Raw genomic sequence first — 21,928 nt, forward strand, 5'->3', positions numbered from 1 at the left:
AAGTCGTAGTTGCATCCAGAAGTGGTAGACAACTGAGGATGATTGCCTCGCCATTTATGCAAGTTCATGCCAGCTCGTTTTAACATGGAAGTGAGCTGCTGTTGCATCTCTATGCATACGGGTAAAGTCTTAGCACCAGATAGCACATCGTCCACATAAAAATGTTTCTCAACAACAGGTGCTGCAAGGGGAAAATTGTGTCCCTCATCCCTTGCAATTTGAATTAGCGTTCCAGTAGCTAAAAATGGGGCACCAGTAGTACCGTAAGTAATTGTCGACAGTTCAAACGTTTTCACTGAACCAAACTCACTGTCCTTCCAAAGTATTCTTTGTAGGTTTCGCTGACTGGGATGAATGTAAATCATCCTATACATTTTTTCAATGTCGGCAATAAATGCATATGGATGTTTGCGGAATCGCATCATAATTGAAATTAAGTCCTCCTGCACAATTCCCCCATTAATTTGTAAGCTATTGAATGAATTTCCATTCGTAGTTTTAGTAGAGACATTAAATACTACACGAAGCTTAGTGGTCATTTTCTCTGGTCTATATACTCCATGATGGGGCATGTCTCTGGTTCTGTCTCATGCGTCACGTCTCTCATATGTCCCAACTTTTCATACTCATTAATAAATTCTTCATACAATTTTAAATAAGTTTTATCACGAGATAGTTTACTCCAAAGTGAATTTAATCTTTTTAATGCTATACTTTTAGACTTGCCTAAACAACTAGGTTCCTCTTTAAGTGGGATTGTGACTACATATTTTCCACTAGGCTCTCTATAATGAGTTTTAACAAAATGTTCCTCAGCGATTTTTGCCTCATGGGATTTAGGGGTCTCTAACTCAACAGTTTCTAGTTCCCAGAATTTTTTCATGGTATTGTTTAAATCTTCATCAATAATTAACCCACAATGAATTTTTGGGGAATCAAATTCCATTACACTACCGCAAGCCAAAAATCCAAAAACACTATTTTGAAAAAACAACTCTGCATTTGATGAGTAGATCTTTTCTGGCCTCAACAAATGATAGAACGATTTAGCACCTAGGAGACAATCAACTTTTTGGGGAACCATAAAATTATCAGTCAAATTAATATTAGAAGGAATTTGTTCTTTAACACTTAAATTTTTAACTGGGGTTAACTCAGTGATTTTATCTACAACAAGAAACTCAAAATTTTGCTTAAAGCTCTTATCAGCATTTGAAATTTCAGCTTTAATAAATTTGGTAACAGTCATTGAGGAATTATTTAAATATGAAATTGTTGCATTTATTTTTTCTTGTTTTAACCCTAATCTGTTTGCACACTCCGAAGTCATAATATCGGACTGACTTCCTACATCCAGCAACCCTCTAACACATTGCAGATTCCCAAATTTATCTCGAATATAAAATTTAGCCGTGCTTAACAATACAGTTCTCATTTGTTTATTTTCAACCGTACTCGTAGCTGAAAATGTCGATTGCACATTTTCATTAGTTGCGCAAGAAGTTGGATAAAAGGAATTAACTTCCGGGTTTAAAGTTGATTTTGAACTTTCCCCTTTATTAACTATGGTACTAGTTTCGCTTTTACCACTCCCACTGAAATGATAAAACTCTCTGGGATAATGAAGTAACCTATTATGAGGTTTATTACAAAAGCAATTTCTTGCAGAACACTTTTTCACATTGCATATTGGTGAGAGGCATTTAAAACATAAGTTTTGGGATTTCATAAATGCAACTCTATCACTAACAGAAAGTTTTTGAAATTCCTGACATTTAAATATTGAGTGGTTGTTCTGGCACATAAAGCATTTAGAATTAGTATTCGATAAGAACACTTCAGAAACATTTCTATTACGATTTTCAAAATTTCCTTTACCGAAATTCCTTTACTCATTTTTATTCGTAACGATTGCGCGGAAAACGAACCGCACTGAGTTTTGGTTTCGGTTTTAGAAGCCACAAATAAATCACATTCTCTACTTAATTCCTGCACATTAAAAACAGATTCTCCTTGTTTAATAGTGATATGACTTTTTAATTCTTGAGGAAGAGTGCTAAAAATCTGATCAGAAACCATTAACTCACACAATTTAGAAAAATCATTCACATTACGAAGTTGAATGTAATACTCAAAAACAGATCTAACTCTTGAAGCAAATTGCACATAATTTTCTGTTGGCAATTTTACTGCACTTTTAAATTGTTTTAGACATTCTTGATAAGTTGGTTGAAATTGTTTTAAGACAATAGATTTAATTTTTTCATAGTCACTCAACTCTTCTTCTTTGATATAAACCATTAAATTGCCAATTCTATCCCCTAATACATTTAATAAAATTTCCGCTTTAAATTTATCACTAACTACTTTTGTTTTGAAAGCTTTTTCGAGCGAATTGAAAAAGAGATTAAAACATTCAGCATTTTTGGGAACAGGAATCGTCAAAACTTTGATACTCTTAATTAAATTCTCTAAACTAAAACTCTGTTCATTATCGCTAAGCTCACACGATGAGGATTTGAGCTTTAAAAGCTCTATTTCTTTCTCTACACGCAAAAGCGAAAGCCTTTCAATCTCCAATTTTTGTTCTAATGAACGACTTTCGTTTTCGGCTTGATCCGAATTTTTACTTCTTTCGTCTGAAATCTCTTTAATTTAATTTTTCACAACCTCGATTCTTTGCTTATAAATGTCACTATTCTCAATTATACTTATCAAATCTACAACTTTAGCTGAAGATACAAATTGAATATCTAGTTCTGTACACAAACTCTTTAATTCGTCTTTCTTCAAACTAGACAAAGACATAATGAAAATTTAAGTAATTGAACACTTACCCACAATAATTATCCTTGAGAATTGGGACGAGAGAATACGCGAAAACACAGCGAACAGAAACAGAAAACACCACTCAAGCACAAGTTTCGTTACCTAAGCCTACGCTAATCCACTTCGCATATTTTCACACACACACACACACAAAAAAAAAACGTAATCCATTGCTGATCGCTATTTCACCTCCTCCGAGACGGACCATATTAACACACACGCACTAAATTTATGTCGATAGCTATCACATTATTAAAAAATCACAACACAAGAATAAATTTGGACTCTTTTTCCTTTTATTCTGGTCATCATTGCTTAGCAGGCGCTGCCTTGCTACCGCATACACAATCGCTAACGCTACACGATACATTGAAGTGTTTTTCCCTTTGCCGCAAGAGGGCAGCACAGTGACAGGTCGGAACATTTACTTTTGATTTTGTACCATATCCAGTTTTTTTTACTTTATTCTTTATTTTATTTTATTTTTGCTAGTTCTGTTACCCTTTACTTTTGATTTTGTACCATATCCAGTTTTTTTTACTTTATTCTTTATTTTATTTTATTTTTGCTAGTTCTGTTACCCTCTGAATAACCCATTAATTTTTTTATGTATATATGTGTATATATTTCTAAGCTTTGACTGAATTTTAAAAATTTATTTATCTGCAAAAATTTTTTTTCTGAAATATTTCTTTTCAAATATTGTAGCAACTATTTATATGTAGTTACTATTTCTCTTTATAGGCATCAATATTAGTTAATGGTACTTCATTATTATTTCTTTTTCAATTTCATTTGCTGGTCACATTTATGCAGCCCATATATTTTTGGTTCTCTTAGGATTTTTTATGATATCTTTCGTTTAATCACAAGTTTGTTAATTTTAAATGTTTTCTTATGTAAGCAATGAGAAATAGTTAACATTAATTTTAAATTAGAGTACTTGCGTTGACTTAACGTTTCTGTTTTTTGTATTCTGCCTTTGTTGGTCTTTCATATTTTCTAGTTTTTTTATTTGATTACCACTTTGTGTTCATATTTAAATTTGTTCTAATGTAAAGGATCAGAAAAAAGTAACATACATTATAAATTGGACCTTTGTTCTTGAATTCGAGAAATGTATCTTGATACAACAAATCATGAACTTATCGTATAAAATCAATGTTTTTTGCTTTATGCCACTTTCTATATGTATTTTTCATTCTTTATGATTGTTGCTGCTGCAACAGAATATTAGATATTTGCAATAAATATTCGAATATTTCTGTGTGTTATTAAGTCTGATTATGTTTCTCATTCCAGTATATTCTTTTCTCATCCATTTTATACAATCGCAAAATATTCTAATTTCTTTTTCGACAAAACTAATTTAATTTCATACAACAAAATCAAACCGAATCCAATGGCACTAAATAGTATATGAAAATGTGAAATAATTTCCCAGTTTCACAATGGTCTCAACCTTTAAACCAGGTGTCTTGGCATCCCAAATTTTAGACTGCATAATTTAAATATATGTTGCCGTAAGTGATGAATCAACCTCTTGAAATTTCAATAAATTTTTAATCAGAAATTCTCCAAAGAAAGATAAGACACAGAGATTACTATTATCGATTTCACCAGAACAGGATTATTAAAACTTTGCGATTCAAAAAGGGATTCATATTCATTTAGTAAAAATGACATCCCGTTTAGAATTTATCCTATGTCTGTTTTTATATGGACCTAGGAATTTTGAACCGTATTCAAATGATTATAACGATACCTGAGGAACACCGCACTCCATACAGAACTTATTAATATCGAAAATTATATCGTACGGTCTAAATAATTCTTTAATATTATCTAAAGACGAAAGTAATATGAATATTTTGATTTGGGCCTCCTTTCTTTTTTTTTTTTCCCCTTTAAGCAACTCCTTTCATTGATTTCTGTGTAAAAAATGAAATAAAATCTTTTCTTGTTCCGCCACGAAAGATCATGGTAAATGCCTATAACTATCACCTGCCTAGAAAGAAGCATGGAACACATAGTACATGATAATATTCATTATTGGAGCTGATTGAAACCTTTATCGTCTTAAGTAATTTAAAATTTATTTAACAAAGGGCATTATAAATGATTTATTCATTTTTATGTTTTCAAAATTTAATTCGAACTTATGAAAATAATTTCGATCAAAATATAATAATATTGGCTTTCATTAATATTTTAGCAAACTCTTTTATTGATTATCAGCTTAAATGTCATTATTATATTAATTATCAGTAATAAAATGTTTTGTCAGATTATGGGAATTTGCTACATCAAACTGCTCACACAAATAATTAAGATAAAAAAGATTTCAGTAGGGATGACTCATATTTTACGAGCGGTTATTACGTAACCAATATCAAGAAGTCACAAATACCAGTGATCAATACTTTTCAAAGAGGGGTGTGATTCAATTCCTTGACATGATCTTACTGGTGATATTAGATTATTACTGGATTACATGTCTTGGATCATGGTAGAAAGTAACAATCGATAGGATCTCTCCAATGGAAGCTCTCAAGGAAGAATTCAATCATGCATAATCAAAGTCCCTTACACGTTGATGCACGTTCCTGGAACAGACCTTCGACAAATAGTTGTGGCGGGCGGTGGAGCCTATTGATCACATGCGGAGAGTTTTCTATTTCACGAAGAGTGATAATCCGAGCTCTCCCGGTCCTATCGCAAGATAATGATTATTGCTGGAAGCAATGCGCTGCTTGTCTCATTGTACTTAAACAAGATTTCTTTCGCACTCAAGTCTCCACAGAAAACAAATTTCTGCAGATATTCACATGCAAATATTCAAACAAATTTCTTATGTGATATCCCTAAATAGATATAAACACCATAATTACTATTTTTCCATGATTGAAAAGATTTGATATTCGCATAATTAAATTTTCTGTGCCTGGTTAGCATGAGAATTCCGCTGCTCTGAATGATTGCCCAATTTTTTAAAAACAGATTTATAGCTTTTTTTGAAGATTTTTTAAAAATAAAAGGGATATTTTAAATAAATTCCTAATAATAAATTTCTCTTTATGGAATTTTAAAAACATTTTGGGTGATGCACAGAAATTCATCCAAATGTAAATCTTTTTAATGTATAACAGAAAATCTAAATTCTGGCATCACGTATATATCAATACTTTTGTTTACGTATCATCAATATCATGGTTGGCAAAAAAAAAATGCCTCGTTTATTAGTCAATCATATATATTCTAGATTGTATTATCTACACATTATTTTTATTGCAATTGTATTTTATTTTTCACAGAAAGTTTTAATAAAAGAAACACACTTAAACTATATTAAAAAATCATAAAAATCATTAATCATAAAATATTTATCATTAAAACTAAAATACCTTCAAATTAACATTCTTTTGTATTAAAATAAATTCTGCATTTTTTAAAATGTAAAATTTTTAGTCATGTTTAATAGAAAACATAAAAAATAGGTATCGTAAAAGTCATAGCTAAATGCGGTGTTTGTGTTTCGCAATACTATAAACTTCTAGGAATTAAAAAAATATAACAGTAAAATTAATACACTATTTCGGTAATATAAATATTATACATATAAAGGTTTTAAAGATTGTAATAATCAATAAACGATTCATAAGAAAAATTGATAGGGAAAAAGAGATTTTTTTTAACTAATAAAAGCTAATTTTTTTTATATATATCTTAAGCACAAAATAAATTAAATCATTCTTGATGGCTATCATAAAAAGCGTAAATATCGGATTATTTATTTATTTATTACTGGCAAATGTTTTATCTCATTGGCTGAATGTTTTCCAACGAGTTCAATCGTGACCGTTCAATCCTTCAGGTGGAATCCTTCTGAGTTCCGATAGATGAAGAAACGACATGTCAATGATTGCTAATTAATCACATTCAAGAGATTTAGAATCTCACAGAGAACATCTGTTAAAACCTGAAATCGCCTCCGACCAATGATATATGTAAAGGCGCTGTTGTACCAATAAAATTTACTCGTTCTCTCATTTTTGGATCCTTTTATATGTTTAAACAGAGATAAAAATTTTTTAAACATAAGAATTATTTCTATTACTTCGTAATGTTCACAAAGAAATTCAAAATGAATGAAATGAAGGGGGAAAAAATTAAATTTCTTTTATACAACAATGCACGGAAAAAAAGATTGCAATAGGTTTTGCATATTATTTAATAAAAATTTTGAGAGATTAAAAACGAAACAATGGCTTGGACATTCTTTTATGATACGAATGATTTATAAGATAGTTAGCTTGTTAGACGGAGTACAGATCAGACAGGTCTCTGAACGTAAGACGCGACGTAGGTCTGGACGAGTGCTGTGAGACGATGAATGCAGCTGACGAAACGACGAATATTGCCATGCAATGACTGCGATATTAACATGTGAATTAATCCTGCGACGTATTCGACGAAATCTGTTTAATGTTCATTTCCTTTATATTAATGTAATTGTCCGTCCTAAATGTAACTAAATGTGCGTGATTCTAAAATAGTAGTGATTCCCGAGTCCTGCATATACATATATATTGTAAGTGTGTGGAATTCTTAGTTTTCTTATGTATACAAACTTTTCCGCATTAAATTATTGTTTGCACATGAAATTGGTTTGGAGAAGAACTGAAATTAATTTTTAAATTAAATGAATTTCATTTTTGGAGAATTGATGCCTTTTTAAATAACACAGAAAAAAAATTTTTAAATCAATTTTCTTCAAAACATGCCACTTTTTCTATAAGAATTCAGATTTAAAACGTGAAATCATTAAAAAAATATTATTTCAAATGAAATTTCGTCCAGATACTTTCCCCTCTGTTTTCTGAAGTGTGTTAAATATGAAACAACGCTTTCAAAATGCTCATTGACTGAAATCGGCGCGTGGGTAAAAGGCTTGCGGAAAATCAGCAGATATTTTGTATTTGGGAGGTCTTTTCTTTATTCGCGCTCTTACTGAGTTTACTCTGCCCTTTACCATCTTTTATGACTCGACTTCTGGGAAAAAACACTATCTGAAAAAAGTGTTTCAAATGAATATATTTCATTTAAATAGGCAATTACTAAACACATGTGTAGACTTTAATATGTTTTATCTTCATAACTCCTTCTGATATTTGCTGTTTTTTTTATCACTCTTTTCAAGATTTTGTTTTAAATAAAAAATTTAATCAGAATAATTTTATTTTATTATTTTCCAAATTTTAAATTGATAATTTTTTAAGAATCTCTTTCGAAAACTGCTGGCGAATATATTTTATTCACTAATCTTGATTGTGATTATTGTAGATTTAAATTCAAAATGTTCTCAAATATAATTTAGCTGACTTAATGTAAAAAAATAAAGATAAAATGCTAGATCGCTGGAGACTATACGATTTTATGCAAAAAAGAAAGTTTATAAAGCATTCTTAAAAAATGCGTTTAAATGACATTTGGATGGACATCAGGGATTTTTTTATTTGCTTGAAAACTTTATTCCAAGTAGTGATATCAGTAATGTTATTAATTTTGTTGCTTATTGTATTATGCCATTTGTTATAATTTGAATTTTAATGCAGTTGTACATCGTATGAGATTCTTATTTAGTTATTATTTTATTGTAAGATCAAATTAGACTCTTCTTTATTTTTATGTACAAAAAAGAATATATAGATTCATTTTGTTGAGATTAGCAGAAGCAAACTGTTTCCCTTTTTCCTAATAAACCTTTTAAAAAGTAAAAATGATCAGACATCTAAATTGAGAGCAACTTCGTTCTATTTCTTTATTTTGACTCTGATTTTTACATGTTGCCACTTTCAAAAAGTGAAAGTACTACATGAAAGTAAGACAATGTTTCAGGCCTGCTTTTACCAGTTCAGTCTCTTTTAAAAATCCTCTCACCTTTTTATTAATGACACATAAATTAATCAAAACACTTAAGAAACAATTATGAAGCTAAATAAAGTTAAGTAGTTAAAAATTCAATTCTTAGTATTTGAACTTTAAAGTTAAAGTAATTTGTCTTCCAGATCTAGTAACGATAGTTCTGACCTTATGGGACAACTCTGGAACAGAATTGTTCATCGGTGATTCAGAAATTTATTTTCCTTTTCAAGTGTTTCAGTTTCATTTTTCTCATCTGAATCCATAGATGAAGGGATTTCGAGGGGGAATATTTTCTCTATTGGTCGAATTAATTCTCCGGAAGCGGTTTTAAAACGAACAACACGAATATTGACGTCTTTTCCTGGATATATCTCAGTCACTTTGGCTAGAGGCCATAGCACTTTGCGCTTGTTGTCACATTCGACGAAAACTATATCCCTAATTGTAATCTGTCTGGAAATTAACATTGTTGATGGACGTTGAACAAATAAGCTGAGATATTCCAATCTAAACCTTCTTCTCAGAAGTTCTCACACACTTTGAAGATGTCTAAGTCTCTTGATGAAATCAGTTCGATCTAGGTGGACCAAGTGAGGTACACCAAACTCTGGAATTTCACCTAAAAACAAGGACGGTGTCAAAGGAAAGAAATCGTCAGAGTCCTCTGTTACATATGTAAGGGATCTGGAATTCACAGCTGATTCGCAGTCGCACAAAACACTCATTAACTCTTCGTAGTTTAAATACGCCTGGCAAAGATACGACGTAAAAGTTTCTTAATCATTTGCACAAGTCGTTCCCAAAAAACGCCCCACCATGGTGTTGCTGGTTTACAAAACTTCCAGTCTATCTTAAGTATGGCAACTTCCCTTCCAACGATATTCCAATCAATTGACTCAAAGAAATTGTTGGATCCGACAAAATTACTACCATTGTCGCTGTAAATTATTGATGGCCACCCTCTAATCGGAATAAATCTTCTAAATCCAAGTAAAAATCCCTGAGTAGAGAGGGCCAAAATCAGTTCCAAATGAACTGCTCTGAAAACAGCACAGGTGAAAAGTATGATCCAGGCTTTACTCTTGTTCTACAAAACTAGTGGGCCAGCTAAATCTCCTCCCACAACTTCGAAAATCTTAGCATCTCTAACTCTATTTTCGGTCAGAGTAGCTGGCACTGTCTGCAGTATTTTTGCTCCATGCCTTCTGCATGTAACACATCGAGATAAAGCTCCTCTGATAGTTGATCTGATTTTGATAATCCAAAAGGTTTTTCGAAGTTTGGAGATTAATATATGTATCCCGGCATGAGACAAAGATAGATGTTTATGAAGTATCAACTTCTCCACAACTGCATGCTTCTTCGAAAGCAATATGGGGAAAATAAAATTGTGATGGTCCTTTCTTTCAGTTAATCTTGTCTTAACACGTAAAATGTCTTCCTCATCTTTGAACACACTAAGTGACTTCAGCTTCTTTATATCTTCTGAAGAAAATAAATCATGTTGAATAATCTTTACGATAGATTTCTCTGCTATTTTTAGCTCATTGACCTTTAACTCACCATCTTCTTTTTCTTCTTTTGTCTTCTGGCAATTTCCTATAAATCTGTGTATCCAACCCATCATGCTTATTATTTTCGTGTATTTTGAAAAGTAGTTCAAGACTCGTAAAGAAAAATCATCACATGGTTTAATGACGTAATCACTTCTCTACGTTTTTCTTTGTTAGCCTCCACTTTGTCATCGATTGGCGCAGAATGAGGTCATTCTTCTTCCGACAATGCCAGCTAATGAGGCCCCTCCCACCATCTGGATTCAATAAGTTTATTCACTGAGCATCCTCTTGATGGCATGTCGGCTGGATTTTCTGTACCAGGTATATGGTGCCAATTTCTAAAGTCGGTCAGGTTCCTAATTTCTGAAACTCTGTTATTCACAAAAGTTCCCCAAGCTTCTACATTCTTTATCCAGAAGAGTGTTGTCGAAGAGTTGGTCCAGTGATACTCTTTTGAAATTACTACCTTGAGGCTCTTCTTAATGAATGAAGCCAATCTCGCTCCAATAAGACAAGCAAGCAATTCAAATCTGGGTATAGTTGTTTTCTTTAACAGAGCTACTCTGGGTTTAGCTTGCAATAACGTCACTTTGAGTTTATCTGATGTTTGGCTTCTTAAAAATATTACACTCGCATCGGAAAATGTATGGAGGTGAAAAGAATGCGCATCGTTCTGAGTAACTTGCCTAAGAATCTTTACTGAAGCTAACAAGGGCAATTCCTTAACCCATTTAAAAAAATTTCTTTTGATTTCCTCAGGCAGCTCTGCATCCCAGCTCAATTTAGTTTCCCAACTATTTTGAAAGTATACCTTTGGTCGAAGCGTGAAAGGCCAGCTAAAACCGATTGGGTCGAAGATTCACTGTGCAATTGATAAAATGTTTCCTCTTGTCACTATGATGTCATCTAAGTGGACATTAGGTATGTCACAAAACAGTGGATCTTCAAACTTATCCCACATATGACCAAGAACCTTTATTGATTCACTTATTGTCAATTTCGCATTGATCTTCTCTGTCTGCTCCCACCCTCTCAAGTCGAAGTTACCTCTTGCTATCATTCGAGTTGACTTTGTAATAAAATCTTCTGCTTCTTCATTCGAATTGACTGAGGTGACAGAGTTATCAACATAAAATGAAGATTTCAATTTTGAAGTTGTTTCCTTTAGAGAAATATCACACTGATCCAAATGCGAATTAATCACTGCACCTAATAAAAATGGGCTGCATTTTAGTCCAAAAACTACTCTGCAATGTCGAAATTCTCTTATTTCCTTTTGTTCAGAGTCTTTCCACCACAGGAATCTCGGAAAATCACGATTATTTTTCTGAATAGATATCTGAAGAAAAGTCTTTTTGATATCTGAAATAATGGGGTCAATTCACGGTCACGTGTCAGGTAACAAACAAACCGCTTCTGTTCAATTTTCAACCGTTCTGCGCATGTCGTGATGTCTGCCCATAACGTTGACGAAACCATTGTTTAGTAAATATTACACTAGCTGATCAATTATTAAAAACTTCTGATTTTTTTTAAAGATATTATTTTGAATTATTTTCTCCAAATTTTCTTATTTATATAATTTTATTTCTTATATTAAAATTTGAATTAGCATTTTCAATGTAATTATTGTTTTTGCATAATTAATTAACATCGCTTTTAAATTCGTTTGGTGCCGCTTTTTTCTTTCCTTTTCCATATCCTCCCCCCCCCCCTTTTTTTATCCGAAGGATACATTTTGACAAATGATTATGGCATTGTTTTTGAAAAATTACATATGTTCTTTTTTTCATATTATTTAAATATTATTGAATGTTGAATCTTTTGAATATAGTTCCCCCAGTTAGTTCTTTTTAAAAATAATTATTACTCTAAGATAAGTTAATATTTTAAAGCTTACTAATAAAATTATTATATATTTTTTCTTATGTAATTACTTTTATAAATATTGAGACTTTGATGTTTTCAGTTTGCTCAGAGGAAAGAACATGGAACTCAAATTAGTATACTATATTGAATAAATTATGCTAGAATTTCAAATTATGAAATGCGAAAGGTATGGATACCTTTTTTAAATCTATGCAACTTATGAATAAATAATTTCATTTTAATTTGTAGAAATCATTAAAGGAAAACAAACTAAATCACGCTTTCATAATTTTTATTTACACATTACAAATATATATATATAGAGAGAGAGTGAGAGATAAAATATATGGGATAATTATTTGAAAAAATATGATCAAATGTAGGTTTCAATGTACTCACTAATTCAAAAAGCTAAAAAAACTATTTACTATTTATCAACATTTATTTTTCTAGACACTTAAAAATAATATAAACAGAGTATGACAAGAATGTCAATGTAAATAATCAAATCAATTTTATTCAACAGAAACATCCTAGATACTAAAGAACAGTTTTCTTTATCACTAATAAAAACATAATATTGAGCAATATACTTTTAAAGCAGAAAATTTATGAAATTTTTTTAAATGCTGAAATTACATTGAATGAATATCATAAAATAAAACAAAAACATACAATACAGTAAATTTAATAAACAAGAATAAGGTCATGATATACAGGGTGTTGCCGAATTCGACCGACAAATTCAGAAGGGTGATAGGAGGCATCAAGAGGATAAAGAATCACCATACAACATGGGGTTCCAAACGACGTTTTGAGGGTGAAAATCGCAAAAATATGAAGAGTCGACAAACTTTTGGAAACTGTAAAAAATTAATAAAAAAGTAACAGAAGGTGTTTCAACTATGAGTTTTTTTTTAGTGAAAGCACATTTTAAAGGCAATTTTTCATGTAAGTAACATGGTGATTTGATGAAACAGGGAGTCGTAAATTATTCAAAACGAAAAAGTAGTTTAGAACCCTTATCTGCAAAAATATTAAAACTTTAATAAAAATAAAATCTTGAAAATATAAAGAATTTTATACTCCTTAATTTGATATAAGTCTGTAGTGTGAAAATCGAGGAGGTTTTAAGATATGCAAGAAAAACTAAAATGTTTGCCAGGAAACATCGCTGCAGCATCGGTACCGATGTTTACAGACAGTGTTGCCAAATTCGAAAGGTAAATTTAGAGAAGTGATAGTAGGCATTAAAGAGATTAAAAATTATCATAAAACATAGGATCGCAGGAGACGTTTTTTCTGTTAAAATCGCAAAAACAGACATCGAAGAGACAATTAGCCTGGCGAAGAGAATGGCCCTAAGAATGCAAGAATTTGGAACTAGGCAGTCGAGAAGAAGAAGTTTTCTAGTATCTAAATTTTCCATGCTTTCGAGGAATATAAAAGCTGCGATCATTGCAGAATTGATGGTTCGAGTAATATAAAAGCAGCTTATATTCATTAAAGAGCGGTGCAGAATTGATAGTCGATAAGTTTCATTCGCAAACAACATGTTAGATTTCACGAATGACGAATATGCGGATATGCATTTAATTTACGATCGAGCGAATGGTAATGGACGGCCAGCACAAAGAAAATACCAATAGCAATATCCAAGTAGGCACGTTGTCCACACCACAGCACCTTTGCAAATATTAATAACGGTTGCGGGAGACAGGATCCTTCAAAATACCGAGGCCAAATGCAGGGCTCGAACGCCTCAGTGGCGCAAAGTACCTTGTTTTCTTGCAGCACGTCCTTCCAGATTTACTGCAGGAAATATCGGCCAATGCACACCAGAACATGTGGTTAATGCATGGTGGTGCATCGGCGCATTTTTTGAATTGGACGTGGCGGACCTGTTAATTGGCCTCCAAGTTCCCCGGACCTTAATCCCTTGGATTTCTTCTTCTGGGGCCATATAAAATATCTTTTTTATCAGATACCTTTGGATACATTGAAAGATCTTGTAGCACGGATCGGCTGCTGGAGAAATCGCATGCACACCTGGTATGTTTGAGCGCTTCCAGTGGTCCTTTAAACGTCTGTGTAGATTGTGTAATGACCTTCGAGAGATGGGATGTTCAACTACACAATGCGCATTTATGGGCTGGCGAGAATCCCCATCTGAGGGCGATTGCAGCTCAAATGACTGAGGGATTGCAGGTCTGCTTCCTTATATGTTACTGGGAACAACTCTACCTAGCGCCGAAGGAAGGCATTTCGGACCACGGGGTGCTACGCAAATCTGAATCCTTGTGATGTCCCTACCTCCCCTTACAGTTTGTCCCAATATTAATGGAACACCCTGTATACAGAGAGAGATAGAGATAGAGAGAAGTTATATAGGATATAAAGAGGAGTTGAAAGAAAGACATTTATGCTTTCACACAGTTTTATAATTCAAAATTGATATGTTAAAGAAATAGAAAAAAAAAGTGAAACATGCATGTAGCGATGAAGTTGGGAATAAAAATTATATAATGTATTCTGATATGGAAATTGATTTTCAATGAAAAGACTTTTATTTATTAAAACAGAAATCACTGAGGTGCGCAGTGTTATAACAGGATATTATGACAACTGTCAATTTCAGTTTAAATACAATAAACTATTGACATTTCATTTTTAACAATAGAAAAGTCGTTTGATATAAATTCACTTTGAATCCATCACAAATCTGCAAATGTAATTAGAAAACTAGTAATATTCACTTCCACCTAAGTTTAGTATTATAGCAGTTGTTATTTTTGCAACAGGAGTTTGTTTACTTACAATAATTAAATTTAGATAAGATTTTGTAAAAAAATGCAATGTAATATTCATGTAAAAATTTTAGAACCTTCTAAATATATTCAAAATTATCAGAAATTTCATCAAATGTGAATAAAGTAAATTAGAAATGCACTCACGATTTTGTTTCATTATTTTTGACGGAAAATAGTTTACCGATTTCTTTTTTTTTTTTTTTTTGGAAGAGTTTTTCTAACAAATTACTGGAACAGCTATATTTAATAAATGGACACACACCGAATGAACTCTTCAAAGTGATCGGAGCATATCACCGACTTCTAAGACTTGAAAAAATCTATACCAAAGCTATCAGCCCAAGTCAGGATTGTTGAAAGGAAAATAGGAAAACATTTTGTCATGACAGTCACTCTTGTGTTTCACATTAAAGCATGCATCCATCAGCACACCATTATTTCCTCTGTTAACACGTAATAAGAGGAAAGAAAATGCCTCAGAAATTACAACTTCAAATGTAAACAAAAACTCCGCTTCATACTTGGCGAAGAACGTTAATGGCAGACTGATCGACGAAAGCGTTGCGGATGAAACTTAAATGCCATGCGCAAGAAGTACATAACATGCGACTTTTACGTCAGATGAATTGACCCCATTCCTATTTTTTCTCGCCTAAAATCAAGCAGCAACCTTGGTATTAATTCAATTAATTTTTCGCCTTTTGCGAGAAAGTCGTTAAGGGAAAAAACTCCTTCTGCTTACACGAAGCGCCAAAAACTCGTCTTATGGATGTTGTTGAGTTCACTTTGAATATCGGCCTTGGTGGAAGGTAATAGCTGTGCACTTTTTTCTCCTCTTCTGGTACTTCTTCGATTATTTCGCATTTAACATATTCTTCGAACACTGCATTGTAAGCTTCTGTTTTATCTTTCAACACGAGTTTCTTTGTCGGGGAAATTAGTCTGTTTTTTCCCTACTTCTCTATTACTGGGTAATTTGTCTTTCTCATTAATCCAAGGTAAAGAGTCTTCATATCTATCCTCTGTCTTTTTAGGATCTTATGAAAATGATCCCATACTGCTTCTTCTAATTCGACATCACTTCTGTTTTCTTTGGAATCTATAATTCCCAATGCCTCTAGTTTCCACAAGTTTTCTATGTCGCTACTGTGGACACACATGGACGTTATCAGGGAGGACACAGACACATTACTTTCTGAAGTCTAATAATTTATAATACCCATAACTGTCCAACCGAGCAAAGATTCCACAGCAACCAATCCGTTTTCTAATTTGTGAACTTTTACCGTCAACAATGCACCTGCGACGTCTGCTCCAATAAGGATTTCTATTTTCAAATCTTTTCCTACAACATCAGAGACAGTGATACCTTTTTGTTTCATTTCTTCTATAAATGGTCCAGGCTGCAAACTGGTCAATGGTCCACAAATCTTCAATTGTTCCAAAAGGTTTAATCTTCTACAATAATTGCCATATAGGCTACTAAGAGACACTTCATACCGTTTGTGGGTTTCTCTCTTTTGTTGTTGTTCCTCCAAAAAGAGCATGAATAAAAGTTTCTGTTCCATTTGAAGGGCCCCCAATTTCTTCAGCCGTTCCTTTTAATATATATGAACGCTTTGACCCAGTGTCAATGAGTGCCCTTACCGTTTTCTGCCTTTTATTAGATTCGATATTCACTAATAAAGTTTGAAGATACACTTCATCTGGATAACTAAAACTGGTACTTGCTAAAGATACCTTTTGTGCATCCTCCTCCTTAATTTTATCATCATCTTTCTTTTTACATGTTTGTAAGTCTGGACACATTACAGCTCAATGTCTTCTTAAGCATATCAAGCATCGAACAGTTGACTTACATTGCTTCGCCCTATGTCCATTTTTTAGGCAGATGAAACATCCATTTTTCTTCTTAATTTCATCATTCTTTTGAGTTAAAGTCATTTTTTGAGCCACAAAACAATTTTGGCTTTCATCTTGTTTCTCACAAAAAATGCAAGAGTTCTTTTCCCCATGGTTAAAGGTTTTCTTATGGCCTGAGAATAATTCATTCGCAGTAGGCACGGGATCTTCCTTTTTTAATATTTTATCCCTTCTAACTTCATTTTGTGCACCAAAATCAAATTTAAACTCAGCTTTTGCCAGAGAAATTCTCTGCTCTCCCTCAACTTCATTTCTCAAAAATAACAATAATTGTTTTAATTTTTCGGAATAAGTATTTTCTTCTTTAATTGTTGATGCATGATTTCTCATTCAAACTCTTAATAACTCCTCATGAATACACGATTCAACGAGTGGAAATAACATGGCAGAGTATTTGTCGCTTGTCATTCCAATTAATTGCAACGAACAGAAAAAGTATTCTAATTTGTCGTAAAGCTCGGACACACTGCACTTCTTCCTTTGCTCAGTTACATTTTTAATAATTAGACTTAAAAATTCTGGGATATAAAATTCCATTAAAAACTCTTCCCGTCCGAATCTATTTTTCAAGCTCTCTATTACTTTGTGATAATTTTCTGCGGTTGCCGGGTAGCAATTTACAATGTCACGTGGTCTAGTACCAGGTATGGTAGCTTAGATCAAGTAGTGAAATTTATCTTCGTTCTGAATTACTTTATCGTCATGAATTCGTTGGAATTGCCCCCAAAAGGGAACAAATCCTTAATGTCCCCACCGAATTGTTTTAATACTATTTCAGGCAGATTGAGTTTTCGTTTGTGTAAGTTTGGAAACACACTGACGACGGAATGCGCAATTTGGCTGGAAAAGAACATTTCAACTTTAACTTTAATTAAATCTAATTTTTCTTTGTATTCTTCAACACTTTCCCTCTCACTATTAAACTGCTCTTCAGAAGAATATTCTGATCTAAAATTTGAATATCATAAGAACGAAGTTCTTCCGACAAACGTTCTAAAGTTGTCAATTTTGATCTTACAAATTCTTCGTCCGGGTTTTCTTTATCTATTTCAAGTTTAATTCCATTACATATTCTCGTACAAGATGCTCTAATAGGTTTTCGTCTCTGAATTAGTGCTTCCATTTCCATAAACTTAGACAAAACGCGAAAGCAAAATGTAATAAATTATCCGACCTTGAACACTCAAAGTATCCGTTACTAAAAGATAAATAAATTGTCTGACCTGTATTTTTCTTGTTTATTTTCATAAAATCACGTACCGAGGTCACCAAATTTTGCGATTTTCAGAAACAAACTGTTTCCCTTTCGCCTAATAAAGCTTTTAAAAAGTAAAAATGATCAGACATCTAAATTGAGAGCAACTTCGTTCTATTCCTTTATTTTGACTCTGAATTTTACATGTTGCCACTTCCAAAAAGTAAAAGTTCTACAAGAAAGTAAGACAATGTTTCAGGCCTGCTTTTACCAGTTCAGTCTCTTTTAACACATTTAATGACAATGCAAAAATAAATTAACCCATAGAAAAATAGTGAAAAAAGTTCAAGTCCTTCTACCGTAAACTTACAGAATAGTGTAATAGAATAAGACTATTGGTGAAAAATAATTGAAATTTTTAATAAGCTAAAAATCTTATTTTTATGCAGAAACAAACATAGTATTCGTACACTGTAAATGAATAGTAGGAAAAAATGTGATAAAATAAAAATTAATGAAAATACAGAGAAAATAAGTAAGATTTTTAATCATTAATGGTTAGAAAATATTCAAACAATATTATTTGTTTGGATAATATGAAATCAAATCAATTCTACTTATTCTTAAAAATGCACACACACAAAACATAGGTACAAATATTTTAATAGCGGAACAAGAAATAAATTCACCCCATATAAAAAAATATACAAATATATGCATTTTTTTCTCAAGAATTAAATCATTCTCCCTAATTTCGAGAAATAATTTTACAATTCAATATAATAAAAATGTTTACATAATTTAAATTCTTTTTAAAAAATTCAAAGGATCGGACACATTTAATTTGTAACAACTAGACTCTTATCAAGTCAAAAATTTTAAACTTTGGCTTTTTACGTATGTTTTATGCAGTGTTATATGATACAACTGAAACACGATTACAAATTCCCACACAGATTTGCTACGTTTTGGAACTAAAAGGCAATTTCAATTTTTCTCAGAAATAGAAAAAAAGAAAAACCTGTTCATCTCAGAAAGCGAAAATTTGACGCGATAAGCAACCGGTGTCCTAACACTTCTTTCGGGTGGTTAGGAATTAAGTGGAATTCCTACTGGGCAGAAAATCTGCAGAAGGGGAGAGCAATATCTTTTCCCAATTTGTAACACTTAAAAGTAGTAAGCAATGTAGGAAATAGAGAAATCCAATTGTAAAAGAGTGGCATTTCCAGTTCTAAAAGAGAGCAATGCATAAATATATTACGTTATCTAACCTTAAAAATTCGATTTAAAACATACGTTTTAGATTTAAAAAATTATAGTCTTTCAAAATATTTTTTAAGAATACAAAAAGCCTATAAAAGGAATATAAAATTAGTTAAGCTTAAAATAATCCATTCATCTAATGATTCTTTGTAATTGTATAGAAGAAATGAATAACTTCTTTTACAACTATCTAAATATGAAATCACACCCATAAAAGTTTGTACTTTGTATGAGAAATATTTACACAATATCATTTTTTAACTTATTTTCAAAATATATTTAAAAAAAAGAATATGAAACCTCATTGTCGTGAAATATACGTGGAAAATAATGTACTTTTTTAAAAAAGGGAATTTTCTTTACATTTTAATAATATAAAATTGATCATTTACTGATTAATGTACCATGAAACCTCATGATAGACACTAGACAATGCGTAAATATCAAAAATAACAGAAATGAGATAGAAATATCAAAAACTGCAACTTCAAGTAAAATTAATCCCTAGTTCCTTACTTTTGTTATTTTTACCCTTTGCACTGAAAAACAAAAATATTTTATTTATAATACATAAAATTAAATATACGATCGATCATTCTTAGGTAAATGTACTAAAAAGACATCGAAGGAATGAGTCGATTACAATTTTATGTGCGATCTTAATGTAATATCTTAAAGTCTGTAATAGGCAAATATGTTGAAAGTATAGAAGGAATAAAAAGAGTCACGGACTTCCTACAAACTAAAACTGCAAAAGAACAACTCCCCGTATTGACATGACGTCCGTCAGCGGACACATCTCAAAGAAAAGAAGGGGTCTCCGCTCCGCCGGAGGAGGAGAGGAAACGCCAGAAATACAAAATATTCTTATCTTGTGTCCTCAGGGGATGCCCCGTTCTCTTAACTAAAATCATAAAGAGAAAAGCAGAAAAAAAAAGTGAACGGACCGGTTATTTGTAGAATTATCGTATCACTGAATCACATATCACTAGGGATGACGAATATTTGAAGAGCGGTTATTACGTAACCAATATCAAAAAGTCACAAATACAAGTGATCAATACTTTTCAAAGAGGGGTGTGATTCAAATCCTTGATACGATCTTACTGATGATATTTCGATTACAGGTTTTGGATCACGATAGAAAGTAACAATCGATACGATATCACTGAAATTTGCAGGAGCGGTGACTTCACTGGACAGTAACAATCGATACGATCTGTCCAATGGAAGCTCTCGAAAGAAATCTGTGATTGGATTGAAAAGTGAACGGACCGGTTATTGGAATTATCGTATCGTATCATTGAATTGCATATCACTGAAATTTATCGGAGGTGTGATTTCACAGGAAATTGCGAGGCTTCACTGGAAAGTGCGAAGTCACCGCTCCACTTTACGGGAGTGACCGATATTCGTATTTGATGCTGCACTATTCCATACGGATCATTTTTAATTGCTCGTGACATGATTGACTTTGATTATATGTATTCTGTTTGCTGCTGACGCTATCTATTGGTAGAATATAGGACTAAAGTAAACATTTTAAAGAAATGACATATATTTTTAACTCACCTTTTTCAGAAAATGGTTCACTCTAATAAATAAATTGAATAAATAGTTTTTAGGAAGAAAAAATTTAAGAAGTAAGCTGAAACAGATAAATTTATTCAATCACACGTTACTTAAATTAGTAAATTAAGTATTAATTACAATTAATAAATTTTATATTTAATATTAAGTAATACTTTTTGATTAATAATATGATTGAAATAACAGATATTTGGAACGCATATTTAAAAATAACAATAGCAATATTATTTGTTATCCAAAAAATCGTGGATTATGCATCTCTACATATCAATGAAAGTGGAGCTATCACAGAAAAGTGTTCATAATTGTGAAGTCACCGCTATGCTTAATGATAACTGCTGTTCTTGACTTTCCGATATTCGCATTTGAAATGCTTTATCCCATGACGATCATTTCTAATTGCCTGTGACATGACTCTCTAATGGCATATATTCTATTCACTATGCAGGTGCCATCTTTTGGCAAAATATAGAACTAAAAATAACATTTTAAAGAAATAACTTTTTTTTAAATTCATCTTTTCAGAAATTCTATTCCCATGAATAAATTAAATTAATAGTTTTGAAAAAAAATTAAAATTAAAAAGTAAACTGAAATAGATAAATTAATTCAATCATAAGTTACTTAAAACAATAAATTAAGTATTAATTACAATTAATAAATTTTATATTTAATAATAATTAATAAATTTTGATTAATAATATGATTGAAATAACTGATATTTGGAACGAATATTTAAAAATAACAATAGAAAAACTATTTGTTATTCAAAAAAGCGTGGATTATGCATTTCTAGTTGTAAATAGACATAGCGGGTCACATTTGCAAATCAACCAATCACAAGTACGATGACATTACTCATATATGTATTGAGATAATTTCCGAAGATTGGTTTGTTCAATAAGAATTCAATTTTTCATCATTTACCTAATAATATTTTACATCCCCAGGCTTTCTTTTCCTTTAAA

Source organism: Argiope bruennichi, chromosome X2 (genome assembly GCF_947563725.1).
Source record: "Argiope bruennichi chromosome X2, qqArgBrue1.1, whole genome shotgun sequence".
NCBI classification, from domain to species: domain Eukaryota; kingdom Metazoa; phylum Arthropoda; class Arachnida; order Araneae; family Araneidae; genus Argiope; species Argiope bruennichi.